This window comes from Cibotium barometz, chromosome 34, assembly GCF_041138505.1.
Source record: "Cibotium barometz isolate CiBa-2024 chromosome 34, ASM4113850v1, whole genome shotgun sequence".
Classification (NCBI taxonomy): domain Eukaryota; kingdom Viridiplantae; phylum Streptophyta; class Polypodiopsida; order Cyatheales; family Cibotiaceae; genus Cibotium; species Cibotium barometz.
In genome coordinates, this window is record NC_141079.1 from 11,615,620 (window position 1) to 11,638,791 (window position 23,172).

A 23,172-nucleotide genomic window follows, 5' to 3' on the forward strand; every position below is an offset into this window, starting at 1 on the left:
ATTTCTCCAAGATATTTTATTCTAACGTAGTCAAGGTCTTCACTAACCAAACTGATCCGACTGAACTTGTAAGTCTCATGGTGGATCAAGGAAGAGACTTGCACTTGGATCATACAATGCTTTTTTCCTCATCAAGAGGCACAGTCGTTGATTCTTTTCCATAGAACAAGGGTTATCCGGGATTTACTTCAACTATCGTAATTTAACAAAATTGAGTCTCATTTTAGGGATCCATTAGTCCAGCCTAACCCCATCCAATCCCATGGGTTAGCCAACCGCCCAATCACTGTAGTGATAGGATCCATTTAGAAATTTGGTTATGTTTTTCCTCGGGTACCAGGGAAAAGAGTTCCGAGGTCCCCTAGCCGACATTTCAAGCAAACTTCAAGATAGTCACACCACTTACACACCCAATATGAAATTGCTTGTTTCACAGATTTAGCTATCTTTAAAACAATCTTTTAATGAAACCATAGTATCATTGATCATAATCCTCCAAAATATCTAGCTTGAATTCCAATTTGCAATCATTCCTTCATCGGTGTACGTATGGCATCATTTTGGCAACTGGAACACTCACCACCTATTCACTCAAGGGCCTTTTCAATAGTTCCTAGCTCATAGTACCCAAAAATATAATCAAATAAGAAAATCTAGATGGACTCTCCATTGAAGATCAGCAAGATCAACCAATTGATCCATATAAAAGAGCCATGAACTCATCCGTTGAGGACCAGCAAGGCCAATCAACCAAATCCATGCCCGAGTTGAGAAAAAACTCTAACACCTTGTTCCATTTTCTTCCTTGACGCACGCATGGGCATCTTCGATGACCCAGAGCCTGAGCACTATATGGTCAGCACCCTCTAGGGTCATCGCACGTCACCTAGTGCTTCACTCATAGGTCGCTTCCTTGGTCCCTCATCCACCGTACCGGAAGCTCACCATTTAAATCGGCTGACCTTGCTACGTGAGACGTCCTCCATTGACTCTCTGTCAGCTGTTGCAACTTTATCACCCACGACCTCATTCACAAGATGGTCAAAATGCTTTCCCAGCATTCTTGATGTAAAACGATCATTTAAAAATAGGTTTTATAAATACAGTTTCTAAAATACTCTCATCTTTCGATATCATTTCTCGTTATTCCACATTTTTCTATATCAATTCACATTGCTTATTCCACATCCAGACATATGTATTCCCATCGTCCTTCATCCATTCTCATCCAATCACATTATATTACATCTCATCATATCTATCCACATCTATCCTCATCACATCACATCACATCCATCTACATTCAGTTAGATCCACATCACATCCACATCACATCCACATATCATCACATCACGTTCACATCTATTTACATCACTTCACATTCATTCACATCTACCCAAGTCCACATCACATCACATCTCATATATCCACATCATATCTCATCCATTCATATCTAACCGAATCCACATCACATCACATCCATTCACATCTCATTACATCACATTCACATCTCACCACATCCACTCACATCTCATCACATCCATTCACATCCCCATCACACCCATTCACATCCCACATTCATTCACATGCATATCTATCACATCACATCTCATTCTTATCCATTTACATCACATCACATTCTTTCACATATCATTACATCTTATTCACATCTCATCACATTCACATCTCATCACATTCACATCTTATTCACATCTCATCACATTCACATCCACATCCATTTACATCACATCACATCTCATCACATCCACATCCACATCCATTTACATCACATCGCATCTCATCCACATACACATCCATTTACATCACATCACATCTCATCCACATCTCATCACATCCACATCCACCATTTACATCACATCACATTGCATTCACATTTAGTACCGTTTTCTACTTTCGATACTGATAGGACTTTTCTAAGTTTCGGGTTACATTCTAGGAGGTACCTGATGTTGGTCTCTAGTGAAGACCCGGTAGTTACGTGGTTCAAGACCACCTCGTCGACTCCTAGAGAGAGAAGACTATCTCAACTATTCCCAACGCGACAAGCCAACAGACAACATTGAGCTACTAGTATGTTCATGCTTAGGGCAGTTAATCATGACTATTCTCAGGTTAGTTCCTAGATCCTTCAGGTTTCTAGATAGGAGTTAATACCTTCATGTTTCCGGATAGAAGATAACATATAGACAAGCATGCAATTGACACTGAGTAGATATAACTATGTAGTACAGAATAGAGTCAAGACAAAGATCAAACCACGAGACATTCTTGAATATTCTCTTAATATCTCAAGCATACAATAAACTAGCAATGACTGAGCTCATGAACTCTTGAGCTCAAATATCCATTCATCTATCCATCTATTCGAGAATATTCCCCTTCACTCCTTACGTTCATCTGGGTACTTACTGTTTGTAAGAAGCCATTACAAACATGTTACAAAACAAGAAAGCTTAACCCATAATAGTTTGTTACAAAATGGGCATGCTGGCTGGCTGCTAACACTTGGCGATCACGTGGACGATGTGTTAGAAGGGAAGCCCACTGTTCCTACTGTTTCTCTAAAAAGTTTCAAAAATTTTCCAAATCTAGACATCTCCTGAATTTGGACCATGTTTTCCACACATTTATGGCCTATTCCACCCTCCTTCCTCTGGTTCGACCTATGCCCCTAAAACAAACTATATTTTTCGGGCGTGGCTGTATCTGGGATCATAAGCACTTTTCCTGCTAGTCACCCAAGAATGGCTGAGCCATGTTCTTTTGTCATCTCGTTTGAATTGCACATCGATGGGTTGTGCATCTGGATACTTCTCTTTGACTCTCATTGCAGCCACCACCATGTCAAATGCAAAGGCATGAGGCATTGTTTGTTTTGGAGAGATAGCATCATATTTAAAAATGGTCTTCTCCAATTCTCTTGGCCCTCTTTTATTGCCTCGACTCCACACTGGTCTTGTAGACTAATTTGATTGAAAAATTCAGCTCATGCAAACCCATATTTCCTCCTTTGCCCCTGGTCTTCCAGACTGTTCTGATCTTGAATTCCCCTTTGCATTGTTTTCTAGTTGACTCTATTGGTGAGGGGGGCACTGGCAACATCTCTCTTTGAATGAGCCATTGCCTCCTCACCCAGATCCGAGTCATAACATTCCGCTAATTCCCTGTATGGCTTTGGATCCAACCTTGGGTTCTACACCTCAGGAAGGGATTTGGTCTTGTCTTTCCACTTTAGGTTCTTCCAACTTAGTCATGCATTTGGATATATCTTCCCACATGGAGGGCCTCATGGTGCTCCCCTGTTGTGTAGAGTTCACCAACTGCTGCATGCACTTAACTGCCCTCTCTTTCTAGGTGCTCAGGATTTTATAGCCCAACTCCTCCTGTAGCTTCTGACATCCTCCCTTAGAGCCTTCTTCTCCCTCTTGCCCTAGCATTGGAAGTTCTAAATGATCTTATCTTTGGACTACAATTCCTTGGTGTGGGCCTTTTTCATGGTGTCCATTTGTTGGGAATTTTTCATAATGGCATCGTTTAATGCCACATTCAATATTCTTCGATAAGTGCTTGTAGATCCTCTATCTAGACACATATAGATTCTTCATCATTTTTTTCTCCTCAAAATTCTTTATGGGTAGCACATACATGTTCCTTTAGTTCATTTTCCAAGATAAGGTCCATGCACAGCCGGTCCACAATACTATTTTTTTCCCCTTTATGTTTGTTTCAGTTGTGCTGGAGGCTTCTTTCCTTCTCTTTTATTGGACGGTCATGGCTTGGCTGCCTACATCCCATGTGAGGTCCCTGTTCCCACCGAGCAATGGATTCGGGGTACTAGCAGCGAAAGTAGCACTTCTCGCGCGGGACAGGGATCCCACACTCGGGGCCTCGCCCACGGATATCCGGACAAGAGACTAATCCGTCGGTTTGTCCAAAACTGAAACTGGAAAAACTTTCTTTACCCGGAAAGCACGGGCGATTCCACCAGGATAACTCTTTACTCTAACGTAGTCAAGATCATTACTGATCAAACTGATCTGACTGCACCTTTAACGGTACTTGGTCAAATCAAGGAAGAACTTACACTTGGATCATTGGGATCAACGCTTTTTTTCCCCATCAAGAGGCACAGCCGTTGATTCCTATCCATAGAACAATTTCTATCCGGGATTTACTTCATCTATCGTAATAATAGAAATTAAATCTCGATTTACGGATCCATCAGTCCAGCCTAACCCCATCCGATCCCATGGGTTAGCCAACCGCCCAACCACTGTAGTGATGGGATCCAATTTGGAATTTGGTTAGGTTTTGTCCCGGGTACTAAGGAAAAGAGTTCCAAGGCCCCCTAGCCGGAAGTTCATGCAAACATAAAACTAGTCATACCACTTACACACCCAATATGAAATTGCCTTTTCTTAGCATCAGCTAACTTTAAAACAATCCTTTAATGAAACCATAGTACCACTGATCACAATCTTCCGATTTATCCGGTTGATTTATAATTTCCCATCATTCCTTCATCAGAGTATCTATGGCATCATTGGCAACTAGAACGCTCACCACATGTCCACACAGGGCCTTTTCAATAGTTCCTAGCCCATAATACTCGGCAATATAATCACTTATATAAATCAAGATGGACTCTCGTTGAAGATCAGCAAGATCAACCAACAGATCCATAAAAAGAGCCATGGACTCATCCATTGAAGACCAGCAAGGTCAATCAACCAGATCCATGCCCGGTCTCAGAAAAACAACTCTTACTCCTTGTTCCAATATCTTCCTCGACGCACGTGTGGGTATCTTCGGCGACCCAGAGCCCGAGCACCGTATGGTCAGCACCCTCTAGGATCCTTCGCAGGTGACCTAGCGCTTCACTCATAGGCCGCTTCCTTGGTCCCTCATCCACCGTACCGGAAGCTCACCATTTAAATCGAACCGAGGCTGGTCAAGACCTCGGTCGACCTTGCTACGCGAGACGTCCTCCATTGACTCTCCGTCAGCAGTTGCAACTTTAACAGTTAGGTCTTCATGACCTTAATCCACAAGACGGTCAAAATGCTTCCCCAGCATTCATGACATAAAACAGTCATTTACAAACAGTCACAAAATACAGTTTCTAAATCAAACTCTCGTCTTTCCACATTATCCCTCCTTAGTCCACATTACTTATTCCACATTCCATTTAATGTGTACTCATTCTCATCCATTTCCTCATATCGGCGACACATTAATTCACATACACATTCACATTCACATCCATACATCCACATTTACATGCATACATCCATTTTCACATCCTCATTTATACATCCACATCCCATATCCACATTCATACATACACATCCATATCCACATCCAACATCCACATCCACATCCACATCCACATTCACATCCACATTCACATCCTCATTTATACATCCACATCCACATCCACATTCACATCCATACATCCACATCTACATGCATACCTCCATTTTCACATCCTCATTTATACATCCACATCCCTTCTACATTCATACATACACATCCATATCCACATCCATACATCCACATCCACATCCATATTCATATTCACATCCATATATCCACATCTACATGCATACATCCATTATCACGTCCTCATTCATACATCCACATTCACATACATACATACATCCACATCCACATTCTCATTCACATCTATACATCCACATCTACATCCACATCCACATTCCCATTCACATCTATACATCCACATTCATATACATCCACATCTACATTCCCATTCACATCTATACATCCACATCCACATCCACATTCATATTCACATCCATATACCACATCCACATTCTCATTCACATCTATACATCCACATCTACATCCACATCCACATTCCCATTCACATCTATACATCCACATTCACATCCACATTCCCATTCACATCTATACATCCACATCTACATCCACATTCACATCTATGCATATACATCTTCATGCATACATCCATTTTCACATTCATACATCCATACTCCCATCTACACATCCACACATCCACATACATACATCCATTTCCACATTCCATTCATGTAACCCCATATGCCTTCACATCATATCTTTTACATCACATCCATTCTCGCCCAATCACAACCCATATATATCTTATCCTATTACATACACTTCTTACCTCATCCCATACACATCTTATCACATCTTAATTCATCTTATCACCTCTTATCACCTCTTATACACCTCTTATCACATCCTATCACTTTCCATACGCATCTTATCAAATCTTATCACATCTCATACACATCTTTTTACATCTCATACACCTCTTATCACTTTCCATACGCATCTTATCAATTCTTATCACATCTCATACACCTCTTATCACATCCTATCACTTTCCATACGCATCTTATCAATTCTTATCACATCTCATACACCTCTTATCACATCCTATCACTTTCCATACGCATCTTATCAATTCTTATCACATCTCATACACCTCTTATCACATCCTATCACTTTCCATACGCATCTTATCAATTCTTATCACATCTCATACACCTCTTATCACATCCTATCACTTTCCATACGCATCTTATCAATTCTTATCACATCTCATACACCTCTTATCACATTTCATATCTTTTTTTTTAAAAAAAAGAGAATTCTTATATTTGATATAAGATTTCTCTACACATTTATTTATACATAAATTCCATTTAAGGAGACTAACACTTTCAAATTTAAAATCAATCTTTTATGCATCTTCTTATGCATAAATTCAATTTGGTAGGAAATTACACTTTTAGAATAAAAGAATTTCTCTTATGCATCTAAGTTAAGCATAAAATCCATTTATGAGGAAAATCACACTTTTAGTATAAAAAGAATATCTTTTATGCATACCTATATGCATGAAATCCAATATGATAAAAGTAACTCTTTTGATATAAAAAATTTTCCTTTATGTATACTTCTATGCATGAAAATTAAAAATGATAAAAGTAACACTTTTGATATAAAAATTTTCCTTTATGCATACTTCTATGCATGAAAATTAAAAATGATAAAAGTAACACTTTTGATATAAAAATTTTCCTTTATGCATACTTCTATGCATGAAAATTAAAAATGATAAAAGTAAAACTTTTAATATAAAAATTTATCCTTTATGCATACTTCTATGCATGAAAATAAAAATGATAAAAATAACACTTTTGATATAAAAATTTATCCTTTATGCATACTTCTATGCATGAAAATAAAAATGATAAAAATAACACTTTTGATATAAAAATTTATCCATTATGCATACTTCTATGCATGAAATAAAAATGGTAAAAATAACACTTTTGATATAAAAATTTATCCATTATGCATACTTCTATGCATGCAATAAAAATGGTAAAAATAACACTTTTGATATAAAAATTTATCCATTATGCAAGAAAATAAAAATGGTAAAAATAACACTTTTGATATAAAAATTTATCCATTATGCATACTTCTATGCATGAAATAAAAATGGTAAAAATAGCACTTTTGATATAAAAACTTATCCTTTATGCATGATATTAAAATTCAATTTCTCCATGATTGTAATGAATTCTTTCAATTAATCTAGGATGATAATTCTTAGAATATGGTAGGAAGTCCTCTTTTTATGCTTTGAATGAGATTATTTTATGCATAATTTTTATAAAAATTTTGCCATAGCTCCGCTGCTATGACTGATAAATCTCAATTTTTCTAAGGGATAAAGTTTATCATTAAGGAAATAAAAATGATCTCTAATTGGCTCATTAATCCATAATGGATTGAATCATCAATATACATAAACTAAAAGCATAGAAAAAAGCCATTAATTTGGCCTCAAGCATAGCTTAATCTTGGGTTAAGGAAAAGCTTTATGAAAAGCTTGATTTGGATTGAGAATGGGTCATGAGTATGACCATTTCTTGAGTGAGAGAGAGAAATTACATAAAAACTATTAGAATTTAAACATAAATGGAAATTAACTTCAATAGCATTTATTAAATCATGTAACTCTTCACTACTAATCACCAATTAACTTCAATAGCATTTAAAAAAACCATACCAATTAAGCTTCTCAAGCTTGAGAGGGGTTGAGAAGAGAGAACCATTGAGAAATTATAGAAAGATCAATATTCACTAATTACCTTACAACTTGCTTGATTCTTTGTTCACGGTAGAGGCCCCCAACCAATCAATTGGTTAAGTATGTTGATGGAGCCACTAATGGGGATTGAAGAAAGAGGGAAGCTCCAAAAACTAGTGAATTATTAAATGAATTCACAGTTCTTGGCTTAGGTGGAGTAGAGTAACGATGCATAAACACTATCTATTTTTCAACAAGGGGGAGGCTTCTATTTATAGGAAAAATTGAGCTCCCAACCAAACAAACTGATTCTAGAATTTTCCAAATCAGTTTGGTCAATATTTGACCATTTTTAGGTCAGTTAAGCTAACTTTTTGGAACTAGACTTGAATGAGGAGAGAGGAGAGATAAAATATCTCAATTTTTATGAGTTTAAAACTCATTCAAGCATGTGAAATATGCACCTCCTTTAAAGAACTCCCCTTCCTTACATATGTGTCATAATGGAATCATTTTAATATTGCTCATAGTTTTTTTACTAATAAACCTTGTACATTTTCAACTCTTCATCTTATGTGAAATATGCACCTCCTTTAAAGAATTCCCCTTCCTTACATATGTGTCATAATGGAATCATTTTAATATTGCTCATAGTTTTTTTACTAATAAACCTTGTACATTTTCAACTCTTCATCTTATGTGAAATATGCACCTCCTTTAAAGAATTCCCCTTCCTTACATATGTGTCATAATGGAATCATTTTAATATTGCTCATAGTTTTTTACTAATAAACCTTCTACATTTTCAACTCTTCATCTTATGTGAGCATTTACTCATTTTTGGATACCCAAAATATCTCATATTTTTAATATTGCTCATAGTTTTTTACGAATAAACCTTGTACATTTTCAACTCTTCACCTTATGTGAGCATTTACTCATTTTTGGGTATCTTCTTTTTACAAATTTGGATTTATCTCTTCCCTACACATGGATTGATGCTATTGGCCCATAGGAACCTTAATTGGACCATAGTCTAAAGATTTCTGAAAATCTAGACCCTTAGACTAAGGTTCTTTATACCTATTTTCAATTAATTCCAATTGCACATTGGAAAATTCTTTTTGAATTTCTGTTTCAGGGGAACTCATCTGAATTATAAGAGATATTTTTCTATCCAAAAATATTCAAAATCTGAATATTCTCTCTCTAGAATAATTTTTCTCTCTCTAGGCTAAAATAGTTAGCAACAGGGTCTTTATATTTCTGAAGAGGGTTGATTACAGGGGAAGATACTAGACATCAAAAAGGGGTTGGGGGAGGAATCTTACATTCTACCCCACTTAAAAAACGCGAGATGTCCTCATCTCGCAAACTGGGATAATTTCACAAGATGCAGGAATTATGAGACTTAGAGAAAAATTTAAATCAGGATTAACCACCAAGAAAAGTCTCAAAGAGAGCAAGATTCAAGATAAGAACAAGATTTAAACTTTATTCATTCTCGGAACTTATACAGTAAAGATAGAAGAACTCTTTACACTTCCATAAGCCCGTCCATCATATGATCACAAAAGCAGTCCTCACAAGCTGCACAAGTATAAGGTAGCTCATCTATGGGAATGATTCTGTGGGTTATTGCTGCGCCTATCTCAGTGGTATGAGGTGTTCTAACAAAAGGACCTCTGAGAGGCAAGCCAAAAACGGGGTAAAGGCATATCTTCTCATGAGGAAGAAAACACGCCAGTAAGAAGACCCGCTCAGAAAACCCAAGATGTCTTGATCTCATGACGCAGTAGTATCGAGGACCCAAACCCAAGGCTTCGATAACCATGGCCAAGCGGACATTGTTACGAAAGTGCTGCTGACCCCAGGGTGTTACCCTAGTTATGTCTTGATAGGTCCGCCATTTGGTCTGCGCTCATACTGTTCTATAAAATCCTTCTTCACAGACTCACTTGATTGTTTTTTAGCGAGCGCTTTGCAATAACCAATGTTTGAAAAGGGGAAATGATTCTTGAAATCCTATTTGATTACATACATGCATTCTCTCTCTCTCTCTCTCTCTCTCTCTCTCTCTCTCTCTCTCTCTCTCTCTCTCTCAACTTGTGTTGGTGGTTTATTTAAAAGAAGATATATTGATAGAGGTGAGGAAGGATATTTAGATATTCAACTACATGAATCCGTGCCGGATGATCGAGACAAAAATTAGAACCCTAAAGTTTCACGACATGCTAACCATGATAATCATGTAGTTATAACTTTCATTTCACTAATTAAAATTTGAGTTCTAAAACAATTAAACAAACTAAAATGCATAAAGATATGGATTGAGGAGGACTCAAGCAAAAGAATGCAAAATCAGCAAAAATCGAAGCAAGTCAAAAAGGAGTCAAGTGGGAAGTGTATTGTGAGGGAAGAGCTCGACTATTTTTTATGCTTGGCAACAAAGATCTACCAATGAAGCTCTTATTAAGGCTTTTTGTGTATTGTGAGGGAAGATCTTTGATCAAGGATTTGCATAAGCTCAAACCTAGTTGAATAAAACATATAAACCACACCCCACATGATTGTTTTTTATGCTTGGCAACAAAGATCAACTGGTTGATTAGCAAGATGTGTTTTTCCTTTTGTTAGATCACAGATTTGCCTCAAGACTGATATGGATTTTATAATATGTATTGTGTCTCATACATTATTTTGAACTTATGTAGACGTTAATATGATATTCTTTTGTTCTTTGTTTCTTCTTCTACTTATATTGTGTCTTATATATTATTTTGATATTTTGTAGACTTTAATATGATATTGTTTCTTCTTCTTCTTTTTCTTCTTCTTGTGCATGTGTGTGTGTGTGTGTGGAGTGGATAGGTAAATTTCCTATCTCTCACAGCTACTTTCAAATTAAATGAAGAAAATAATATCACATATAAAAAAATGCAAGTACAAGGATCTATAATTTACACATGATAGTTTAGCTTAGACATAACTAGAAATGTACCAATAGCAATGTAACACAAGTATGCAAGATTGCATTTACATAATATAATAATCATGAAGCCTAATTTGGTTTATTTGTTTGACTATATGCACTTGTGTTGTGATAGCAATCATAATTTTTTTAAATTTATAAAGTTTTATGATATTTTTACCCAAGGATTTCGATGACGATCATTTTGTCGATATTGATGTTCAGGCGGATGACAACGTTAATGTCAATGATGATCGAGGTTGAAGATGTGAAGGTTTCAATGCCAAATAATGACGATGAAGATTACAACCAATGGTTCCGATATAGAAGTATTGATAAAGATAAACAATTGATCTGTCAACCTCCTTGTTATTTCTACCTACTAGGGTTTCACATAGCTTTGACTTTGTTTTATGCTTAGATTAAGGGTTTTTTTCAATGTATTGTGTAAGACCCCTTGAAGCGCTTGTTATGTCTTTAGCTTCTTTATTACCGCTCTTTTTTTTATGGGACAAAGTATAAGTGCATATGCATGTATGGACCAACCTAAGAAGCTCATATGATTTATTGTGTCGTCCCATATTAAAAGCCTAGGAAAAGGAGAAAGAGAGAGAGGGAGGGAGTACATCTTCAATAGTATGTCCACATTTTATTTGTTTGCAACAAGCACATGCATGCAACACAGTTTCATGAATTCCCCTTTGTGGTTATTAAATCCGAGAGAGAGAGAGAGAGAGAGAGAGAGAGAGAGAGAGAGAGAGAGAGAGAGAGAGAGAGAGAGAGAGAGAGAGAGAATAAATCGCTTATTGGAAAGTGCTCGCTAAGAAACATTCCCCCATATAATACAAATTTATTTTTGCCTCTTATCCTAGCAATGCACCACATGCCTTTTGGCATGATTATGAGCCCTTTTGCATAAATAGCACAATCAAAGCTTAAACTTGCATTTAATATCTATTTATGCAAAAGGGGTCACCAACATGCTAAAAGGCATGTAGCCTATGGCTAGGATAAGAGGCATGTAGCCTATGGCTAGGATAAGAGGCAAAAACAACCTAGCATTATATTGGGGGATGCTTTTTACTAAAGCACTTTCCAATAAGAAATTTTTTAAAATGGCAAATCATTTTTGAAATTATCTTTGACATATATTTACACACACACTCTCTCTCTCTCTCTCTCTCTCTCTCTCTCTCTCTCTCTCTCTCTCTCTCTCTCTCTCTCTCTCACGATTTTAGTCGGTGGTTTATTGAACAATGATATATTAATAGAGGTGAGGAAGGATATTTAGATATTCAACTACATGAATCCGTGCAGATGGACAATACATCGGAACCCTAAAGTTTCATGACATGCTAACCATGATAATCATGTAGTAATCACTTTCATTTCACTAATTAAAATTTGAGTTCTAAAGAAATTAAACAAACTAAAATGCACAAAGATATGGATTAAAAAGGACTTAAGCAAAAGAATGCAAAATTAAGATTAAACAAACTAAAATGCACATAGATACGATTAAAGAGGACTCAAGCAAAAGAATGCAAAATCAGCAAAAACCAAAGCAAGTTGAAAAGGAGTCAAGTGGGCAGTGTATTGTGAGGGAAGAGTTCTCATTAAGGATTTATGTAAGCTCAAACCCAATTGAATAGAACGTATAAACCACACCCACATGATTGTTTTTTATGCTTGGCAACAACAAAGATTTACTAGTTGAGCTCTTATTAAGGATTTGCGTGCATTGTGAGGGAAGAGCTCTCATTAAGGATTTGTGTATATTGTGAGGGAAGAGCTCTCCTTAAGGATTTACGTAAGCTCAAACCAAATTGAATAAAACATATAAACCACACCCCACATGATTGTTTTTTTATGCTTTTGGCAACAAAGATCTACAATTGATTAGTAGGATGTGTTTTTCCTTTTGTCAAATCACAAATTTGTCTAAAGACTAATATGGATTTTATAATATGTAATGTGTCTCATATATTATTTTGACCTTCTATAAACGTTAATGAATGTAGTGGTGCAAGAAAAAGAAGACTAAGAGCCACAATGTTTGAGCTTCTTCTCTAATTTCATTTTCAAAAGTTTTATTGAATGTACATAGTTAGTTGCTTTTTTGATTTGTTTTATTTTGTAAAACTTTTGTTGGTCAAATGGTGGGATACAGTATTGAGCAACACAAACAAGAACTCCTTCAACACAAACAAGAACTCCTTTCTTTAAGCACTTTATCAAAAAAGTAGATATCCTTAAGATGTTAGACGATCCCAATAACAAATGTTTACATGACATGCTACACAATAGGTTTACTGAGGGGAACTAAAGGATCTTGTTAGTCCATTAGAGATATTTCATATATGTGATAGTGGTGGAATCAGTGGTAGGGAATATGAAGTAATATATAGAATCTTCATAGATGCACAAAGGGGAAAGGGGCTAATGAGAATCTTCATAGATGCTAAACAATGCATGAATTTTGATGTAGGTGCTATGTTGGGTGGTTATGACTATGTTAAAGATCCTATCTTGGAAGTAACTTCCTTTTATTAGAATAATTTTAATAAACTTTACTTGGACTTGGTTTTAGTTCAACAAGAAATGATCAACTTTATGGATTGACATGGGATGAATGCAATGGAACAGTTGTATTTATCATCAAGTTGGTTTATTGTCAAGTGGTCAAGGGTCACAAGCTAGAGATGGTAAGCTTGACATTAATGAATAGAGATGTAGATGTCTACAGAAAAACTTGTGACATCATTGGATCCTATCTAAGATGAGTTACAGAGATGCCCATTGATTCATCGAGTAATGTATCAAAGAAAAAAGTAGAAGGAAGAAAAGGAATATTGAAGTGTGTAATTTGAGAAAAATATTTGGTGGCTAACTGCATTTAAGGTGCCAATGAAATCACATGATACATTCAAATGGTATTTTGAAAGGAGTCCAATCCTAAATGTGATTAAACAACAATCTATAGGGATGAATCTAGAGGTAAATGGTGTTGGCACATTTAGCATTGAGGTGATCTAAAGATAATGAAGTACATGCATAGATGTAAACATGGGCCAAACACAAAATTCACATGCCTATTTTGTTGCCACACTAGAGTTGAAGATAAGAAAGGAATTGATGCAAAGAAAAAGGAAAATATAGGAGGGAATGTAAACTAGATGGAAAAGAAAGAGGGAAACACAAAGCTAAAAGGAGAAGCAAAAAAACTCACCAAATGGACCAACGGGATCAAGAATGGTAAACAGTCTTCCCCAAATTGGCATGAAATTGATAAAGATTGGGACTCAATTCTTGATGCCCCTCTTTGTCATGTGCCCTAAATGCAAGGCTTAGGATATTAGACAAGCTTCTCATGTTTCACATCAACTATGCATGATGGAACATGGAATTGTGGAACAAAGACATGCCGAGTCTATTGCCAAACTAGAGGACAAAATTGGGCTTGCATTGAGATTCATTTAAATTCACAAAGGATGCTAAAACATCTAGGTAAACACAAGATTGGCCTAGTAAATTTTCATGGGTGGCTCAAAGGCAAGGCATCTTCTATCCAACCATACAAATGCTAAAAGCCATATAGAGTTTGAGATGTGGAAGAAAATACGTGACTGCATGACACATAGAGGAAATGAGGCTAAATTGGGGATTGACACGTGCAAAGGTATGGGTTTGACTTGACACTCTTGTTTCTCTACTTGGGAAAGCAAGATTGACAAAGGAAGAGGTGAGCATGTTCAAGAAGAGGATCGACGAGTTTATTACCGTGCCATGGTTGATGCATGGGGGAAATGCATATTACACATAATATGGTAAGAAAGATCTTGCTAGCATTTACTTCAAGATTATTATTTTTATTATTATTTTTTTCCCGTATTATATGCACATGGTCCCTTTTTTCTCAATGAATTTGGGTCGCTAGCCCTCTGCAGCACATACAAGGAATGGAGAGATCCCATTACCTTGTAAAGCAATATTCTTCAAGAACATCAAGCATGGCAAGGAAATAAAGAAGAGCAACACCCTCCATGAGATGTTCAATTGGTTCTTGAAAAGTTTGGTTGGGAGGAAGCACATGAGATGTTAAATTGGTTCTTTAGAATTTGGATGGGAGGAAGCACATGCAATCCCAAAAACAAAAGCCCCCTTTAAGACCATATTAGAGAGTTTGGGAAAATCCCAATTTCCATTTTGCAAGATCAAAAAATGGGGGGCACAGTAAACCCATTTAAGATTTTTTCAAAACCCCCTCATGTGACATATCGTTGTTGGAAATCTCTTGAAAGAGTAAGTTCTAAATCCACAATCTCCAACAACTTTGGGATTGGTATGCTCAAGATACACTAAAAAGTAGATTGAAAAGAAAATTCCCAAAGTAATGGGATTTTTCCAAACTCCCTAATATGGTCTTCTTTAAATTATGTCATCAAAAAGGTCATAAGTATGCGAAGCAGCTCCACATCATGGGCAACCTCACATGCACATGAAGAGTATTAGTGACACATCATTGCACAGCAAGAAGTGGTTGTCAACAAACTCCATAGTCTAAACTTTTCTCAAGAGATAAGGAGATGTACTTTTCTCAAGCGACAAGGAGATGTACTTTTCTCAAGAGATATGGAGATGTACTTTTCTATACTTATCAATAGGTCTATTTATAAATAAGTCTCACTTTTATAAGGTGTTCACTTCTTATAAATAGTTCTCTCTTTCTTTTATTTGTTTTATGGTAGGACAAAGAAAACTGCATGTTGAGTTGTCTCTACACCAACTAACATTGCATTATAGGAAGCTCTAGTAAGGTGTGCACATTTATGTACAGAGCACACGTACGTACCCAGTTCAGAAACCATATTTGCAACCATGAGCTCAAACCGTGATAATTAACAATCTCTTAACCTTCATCCTGAGGAAGATGAATGTTTTTATAGACAAGATCCTTAATCTCGTCAACACACAAGCTGCAAACCCTCTAGCCTAACCCTATCATTCCTAACCCAGACCCAGATTTATTGAGACAGAGTTAGTTGGGTCTAATATAGTGATTATGTAGCCTGAATATATGCAAATCATTTCTATCACTAAAATCTCGAGGAAGTCTTAGAACCACAAGGAATACACTTCCAGTGATGACACCCAATACACAAGATATTTTTTAAGGGCTCCCTCCTATCTAGAACCTAGAGAACATCAAGGAGATAAGGAATGAACATCGAGGACATAAGGGGTGAACTATTAGCTCCACGATAAAGAGTGAAGATGAAGGAAGGCAAAAAGAGAGTGCCAAGGATGACCAAGGATGAGCATGAAGCTAGAAGAGCAAGGAAGAGGGCAAAGAAAGAATGAAAGATGTTAGAAGTAGAAACACACCAAGCAGAGGAAGCAAACTACCAGACAAAGGAAGCAATAGCTCACCAAGCATAGGAAGCATCAACTTTCTAAGCACAAGAAGCAACAACACCAAGCAAAGGAAGAAGCAACCCGCTAGGAAGAAGAAGAGAAGAGGTGAAAGGAGAAGGATGATGATAGGGAAGTCCAGCACACAAGGCATATGAAATTTCAGAATGATTATGCCCCATAGGGGTCTAAGGCCCCCACACCACCAATCATTCCACAAAGATGGAGAAGGCAAAGATGCCTTGGGGTTAAAGCTCTTCAGGAAATTTGAAAATACACAAAGAGAAATGATTGATTGATCCAAAGGCATCTTTTACCAAAGTTATGAAGGAGGTCATGGACAATGTTGGCCTTGAACCTCACACAGTCCAAGTAACTGTAGTTACTATGGCTCTACAAGCCTTTAAAGAGATTTTGGTTGGGTTATTTGAGGACTCTATCTTGTGCCACATCCAAGCCAAGTGAGCCGAAGACAAGTCTTTGAATCCGAGTTATATGTAATTTTTCTCTTTCTGCTTGTAATACATATATTATCCATGCTAAGTTCACTGATGTTTGCTTTTTCTAATGGAAAAATCAACATTTTTGTTTATATCTTGTCCAAATTTCTCATACGTCACATCTTCTCAAATACCTATGAGTGAAGGAAAAATCAATATTTTTGTCATTAGTATTGTTGGTCCCCCATGTATGTAATCCTACCTACATATAGAATCTTAATGCATGTATGTAATCCTACCTAAATATAGAATTGTGACAGATGTACTAGCCTATGTATACATCCTTGGGTTATGCACAAATGTACTTTTTTTAAATGGGAATGTTAACCAGATTCCCCGACTTAATTGTGTATGCATGCACAGCTGCCAAGAGAAGCATTTTTTTTTTTGCTCAAACCAAGCCCTATCTTGGTCAATTTGACCCCAATAAAGCACTCCGTGTGCATGTAGGGGCCAAATCAAGTAGCAAAGAGCTAGTGGGCCAAAATGGCACATGTGACTTCTGGATGTTTATCGTGTCGTTGTACTGGCCCAGCTCCTTACTGCTTAATTTGGCCCTTGCATCCACCTGGGTTTTTTCATGAGGTCAAATTGATCAAGACAGGGATTGGTTTGAGCAAAAATAAATAAAAAAATTCACCGAGTGTAGGCGTCTACATCTGGCACTATACCATCTTTATACATGACTATTTTATACGCTAGTATTTTGAAACACACAAGCTTGATAGGTACTAAAAAAAATAGGAAGTACAAGAGGATGAAAACATGGCGTGATATAGGCAAGGGATGTGTACTTTGACAATGTAATTTATCACATTATTCAAAAATACCATATTCAAAATTATTTAGCCTTGTTTTATATAAGAAAGAAACAAACTCATATTAAAATTATTGATTCTAGTTTTTTCTTGCTTCCCAACAAAGCTCTAATCTTGCTGGTGCAGGTGGCCTTTGTAGTGTGTTCCAAGGGAAAGTGTTTTCTATTGCTTGTGGGTTCGAATTCCCAGTAGACAAAGCAAAAGCACATCTTGAGAGGAGTCTCCCTAGGTTTTAACTGTATAGAAATAGTACAGCGCCACACTTCTCAATATTAGCAAATCCTTATTAGCATTGTTAATAACTTATTGTCATTCTTAGTGATGCCTTATTGGCATTGTTAATGCCTTATTGGCATTCTTAGTGATGCCTTCTTCGCACACAGACTTTTACTCAGTGCTTTGCAGTTGAGAAGCTATTGGTTGCATGTATAGTTGGCATGCACCACTCGCGCAAGTGACAAGCTTCCTAGTTAGTGCCTAAGTGTAGCATCCCTTTCGACTACTTCTCTCATGCACCTCTTTTCCTTCCTGGCAAAGGAGCCAATAGGAAAAGACTCCTTCAGTTATAGTTTGCTAGGAGATGTTTCTGTATCTAACATTGCTATAGGAAACAAGAAAAAAGAAGGAATTTACCCCACCAAGTCTTCATCTTTTTCAATGACTTGCATCTTATTGATGTATTGATACTTCTAGAGACATATTGCAAGCCAGAGCTCAAGCTACCACCTATTTGGTCACTATAATTGGGGTTGTATTCTTGTCAGGATCCACTCTAATCACTTGACTATAAAAAGGCTTTGCATATTTAATTGCAAGCAGGGTAGAAGCAACTATGTCCTTAATAGAAGAATTGGAACCATATCTAGGTACTCCACGGACTTCATCAAGTAACTATCACTATAGTTGATCCTAACCTACTATGTTGGTGAGGAAAGACAATGCATCATCCTCGTTGAGACCATGGCCTTTTAAATACTAGTTAAAAATATAAACTATTGCCCATCCATGATGATAGGGTTCAAGAGTTTGACATCAAGGTGGAGAAGGAGGAGATCAATGATCTCCTCCTCTCCTCCTCCTCCAGCATATAGTCCTTCTTAGCTGGCTCTTTAGCTGTGTCCTCAAAGGTAAGGTTCTAAGGGTCTGAGGACTCCTAGGTCCATTTCAGCTTGCAGGGTCTACGGGCTCCTAGATTTTTGGTATCTAAGTGTCATGAATCATCTACACTGCTAGGTTATGACTTGTATACTCCTTTCCCTTTGAGGATGCTAACCCTCAAAGTGTTATGACTTTTATCTCAGTGTCATGAACCATCTACACTGCTAGGTTATGACTTGTATACTTCTTTCCCTTTGAGGATTATAACCATCCCTATGCTTTGGACTCATGCATGGAGAAGATAATTGTCTATGTCCCATAACAAGAAGCTTGTCCCCAATCTCAAGGTCCATCACTTCATTAGCATCTGATACTCTGCTAGTATAACTTCTCACAGAACCTTTGCAAACACTTGCATAATGCCTTGTCGTCTTTGAAAGGGTAGCTAATGTATTTGACAAACAAGGACAACCCACTCCTTGTCAGTATTGGCATATATGCTATGAGTTATGCCACATATGCTTTGAGTAGTGCCACATATGCTTTGAGTAGTGCCACATGTGAACATGGGCTAACCAAGGGGGTTTTCCCCCCTTGGATATTAGGTGTGAAAGGACACCACACTTATTTGATTGTATTATGATATTGTGGAGTCAACTCCCTTGCTCCACACATCTTGTATCCTATATCTACTTTGAGTAGCAATCACCATCTCTCTGACTCTCTTGAGACCTTGCTGCTGTGTATCATCTTTGTGTGTGTGTGTGTGTCTTTGTTTCTCTGAAACCCTAATCCCCAATAGTGGTATCAAAGTCAGATTGCAGCCCCCTGTCGGTGGATTCCTGTCACCTGAATTCCTATGAATTTCAGGCGACTCATGCGCACTCCGTCGGCCTCCTGCAAATTTTTGACCGTCCGCAGTTTCATCTCGTCGCCCCTCGACTTTCCAGCCCTTTTCCCTACCACCTCTGTTCAGCCCACCTGTCTCTTCCGCCGCATATTTCAGCCTCCAAAGGGGGCGGAGCTAGTGGGGAGGGCTCCACCACCGCCCCGTCCTACCCCTCGGGAGCGCTCGAAGCTCGTGAGGCGGCCCAGGGCGGAGCTTAGCCCTCTTTTGGGCTTCCATGTGGTTCCATCACCCATCCCGTGGATGTTCCGTCGTCGCTTAATCCGTGGCCGTGGCCACCTACAGCGGCTCCGTTCGATGCTTTCCCGCTCGCCTCTCGTGCGCCTATCTCGCTCCCGTCTCACCTGTGCGTGCATCTTGGTCGCCTCCAGCAGCAGCAGTAGCTCCCGTCGCCGTCCTCTCCAACACCACATGATCCCGTCCGGCTACTACTTCTTTGTGTAGATCGACGAACCAGATCAGGCTTCATAGAAGCTCCTACCAGCTGCAGTCCACAGAGCAGTCCGTCTACACATAGAAGCTCCCGCTTGAGGTACCTGCTGTCTGCACATACTTTCGGCAGCTCACCTGAGGAGCTCGCCGTCTGCTACCCTTCAACGCTACTCCCATCATGTCAGCAACCAATTGCACTAAACCTGTAGCAGCCCATCAGTAAATCCCGCTTGCTGAATCTCTCGCTCCGTGCACAGTCAGACTCCATCGACAGAGAGTCAGCACCAAGACAACAGTGCCTGCAGCAACCCTTCAAAATCAGGTAGCTGTTTTTTGGTTCAAATCAAGGGGCTTTTGTGAATTCATTGCTTCATTGCAAGATTCAAGTGTAGGCAGCACTGCAAGGCAGCATTAGGGTGTAGGATTCAGGAAAAAATTAGGGATTTTTTAGAATTTGGAGATTTTTCAGAATTTGCACAATTGCATTTACAGGACACAGAAAATTGGGGCTTTTGTGGAATCATTGCTTAATCGCAAAATTCAAGCTCATTGGTACACAGATTTTTGGGGCTTTGTCAATTATCTGGAAACAATTGACACATAAATTAGCCCATTGGTGCTCAAAAATTAGGGTATTTTCAGCATTGGAGCCTTAAAGTTGGGGCAAAACATTTGCACAAGACATTGTGGTTGCCTGACATTGCAATCCGGTGCATTTTGGATTTTGCCTCTACAGGTGCTTTTTACAACATATTTTGTTGCACGTGTTTGCATATCTCTTAGTGAAGATATTTGAGCAAATGGTTGGAAATACGATCGATATATTCAGGGTTTTGTCCCAAGAGGACAAATTGGATGGCAGTAATTACTCCCTCTGGAGTTTCATGGTGGTCCGAAACCTTCTTGTGGGCAAAAGGTTATGGGGTTATGTGTCAAGTGAAGATGTACGCCCTGTTGACATAGCACGTTGACATAGCACCTGACACGCTTGGCTGTGGTGCCCAACAAGCAGCAATATCCACTCCTCCCTCACAGGAGCAGAAAAGATGGGATACTCGAGATGCCCAAGTGTTGGCTTTGATTACTTTGTTAGTAAAGTGATCAATCATACCGCATATTCAGTCTTGCAGGACCTCACGATAAGCTTGGGATAATACTTGAAACCATGTATCAGGTAAAGAATGAGGCTAGGGTTGCATTTCTCAAGAAAGAGCTTGAGAACTTGGACATGAATGAAGGTGATAGTATGGCTGATCATATTACAGAAATCCAAGATCTTCAGCAGAGCTGCTCAACATTAACCTACTTGAATTTCCACACATTGCTCACTCTATCTATGCGGGGTAACCCTGAACCAATCTTGTTTGAAGAGTTGGTTGGTTTGTTGCTACAGAGGAGAAAAATCGAAAGAAAAAATCTTCCAGCATGCATGGTGATGGAGCTTTGCTGCCCCAGACAAGGGCAAGGGAAGAACCAAACATAGTTTTCCGCCAAAGACTGATTCGGGATAGCCTTCACAAAAGGCTAAAAATGATGCAGGCAAGTCCAAAAAGAAGGGCAAATGTCACTACTACAAGAAGGCAAGTTGGTAACATGTGCAAACAATTCTTCTTATCCACTTAAGGGTGCTGGTGAGGTGATCCTCACAATAGTAGATGGTGCAGACTTATGTCTTTGAGATTTATTATATGTGCCAGGAATAGAAGAACTTGTTGTCCGTCTCCTCTTTTGCTAAAAGAGGATATGCAGTGAACTTTGAGGGGACGACAAATGCACAGTGAAAGACTGTGAAGGTGGCTATGCATTGGTCACTTCCGGCACATTGTACCATGGGTTATATCAGCTTAATAGGTTTGATAGGAGAGAGCATGATGCTCATGTGGTTACCACTCTTACACCAGCCATTGAAATGGATCTAGAGTAAAATACGGAATCAAACACATCAAAGCAAGAATCTAGCATCCATTAATCATGAGATTAGTGATCCAATGGCTCATCACATGAATATACAAAAGAGAGAGAAAATCTATAAGTGCATGTAGCAAGAGAAGATGCACAAATAGCCTAAGTGTGTTTAACCTCTCACCAAGAGGATGACCATGGAAGGCCATATCTCCATAGATGGAGCCCAAAGGTACAAGATGACCAACATTAGTAAAAGTGTCAAAAAGCCCTACCAAAGTACCTTAAGCCCTATTTATAGTCACTATCTCCTTTTGCCCATGGGCCCCTATGTACATGTGGAAATCAAGCTCTATGGTTCATGACAAACCATCCCTTCCCAAAGATTTTGTCCTGAAAATCACACAAGATATTTACAATTGAATCGCAATCTCAATGTAAACCCATGGAAAGTAGAGAGGTCTTCAAAAATGCGCCTCGAATACATTTGGAATAGGGAAACCAAATGTAGTGAAGCCGGCAAACTCCTTCTCCAAAAAAAGCATGTAGGATTGTTATGGCAGCCATGTTGTCGATGAAGCTTCCCTTGAAATTCTTCATGAAACCTCCATAAAAATGAGCTGCAAATGATGCGTAGCTGCACCCAAAAGGGTCCCACATATTTCATCGAACCAAATGATCTTCCAAGTGTGTTGGAGTAGAGTGATAACCCCAACAATAGATCCAACCAAAGCTATCCAGAAATTACAGCACATATAAGACCTCATGATATGCCCATTCTTCACATAATAATCATACCACTTGATCAAGGAATACTTCCATCAAGTAAACCATGTTGTTGGACATACTCCAATGATTGCCAAGTAGCCTGGACATACTCCATTGATTGCCAAGTAGCCTCATCTATGGGCAAGCGCTTCCATTTCACAAGGAATTCATTAATGTTTCGGTTTCTCAAAACCCTTGTCCTCTTGTCCACAATCCTCTCCGGCTCATAG

At 38.2% G+C, this 23,172-nt stretch overlaps 1 long non-coding RNA gene across 1 annotated transcript; it reads left to right on the top strand.

The window, feature by feature from the left end:
* The first annotated feature begins 19,670 nt into the window (after positions 1-19,670).
* On the top strand, positions 19,671-20,954 carry LOC147618698 (uncharacterized). The gene is made up of 2 exons (XR_015262047.1): positions 19,671-20,594; positions 20,765-20,954. It is a non-coding gene; the product is annotated as an uncharacterized LOC147618698 (long non-coding RNA).
* The last annotated feature ends 2,218 nt before the right edge of the window (positions 20,955-23,172 follow it).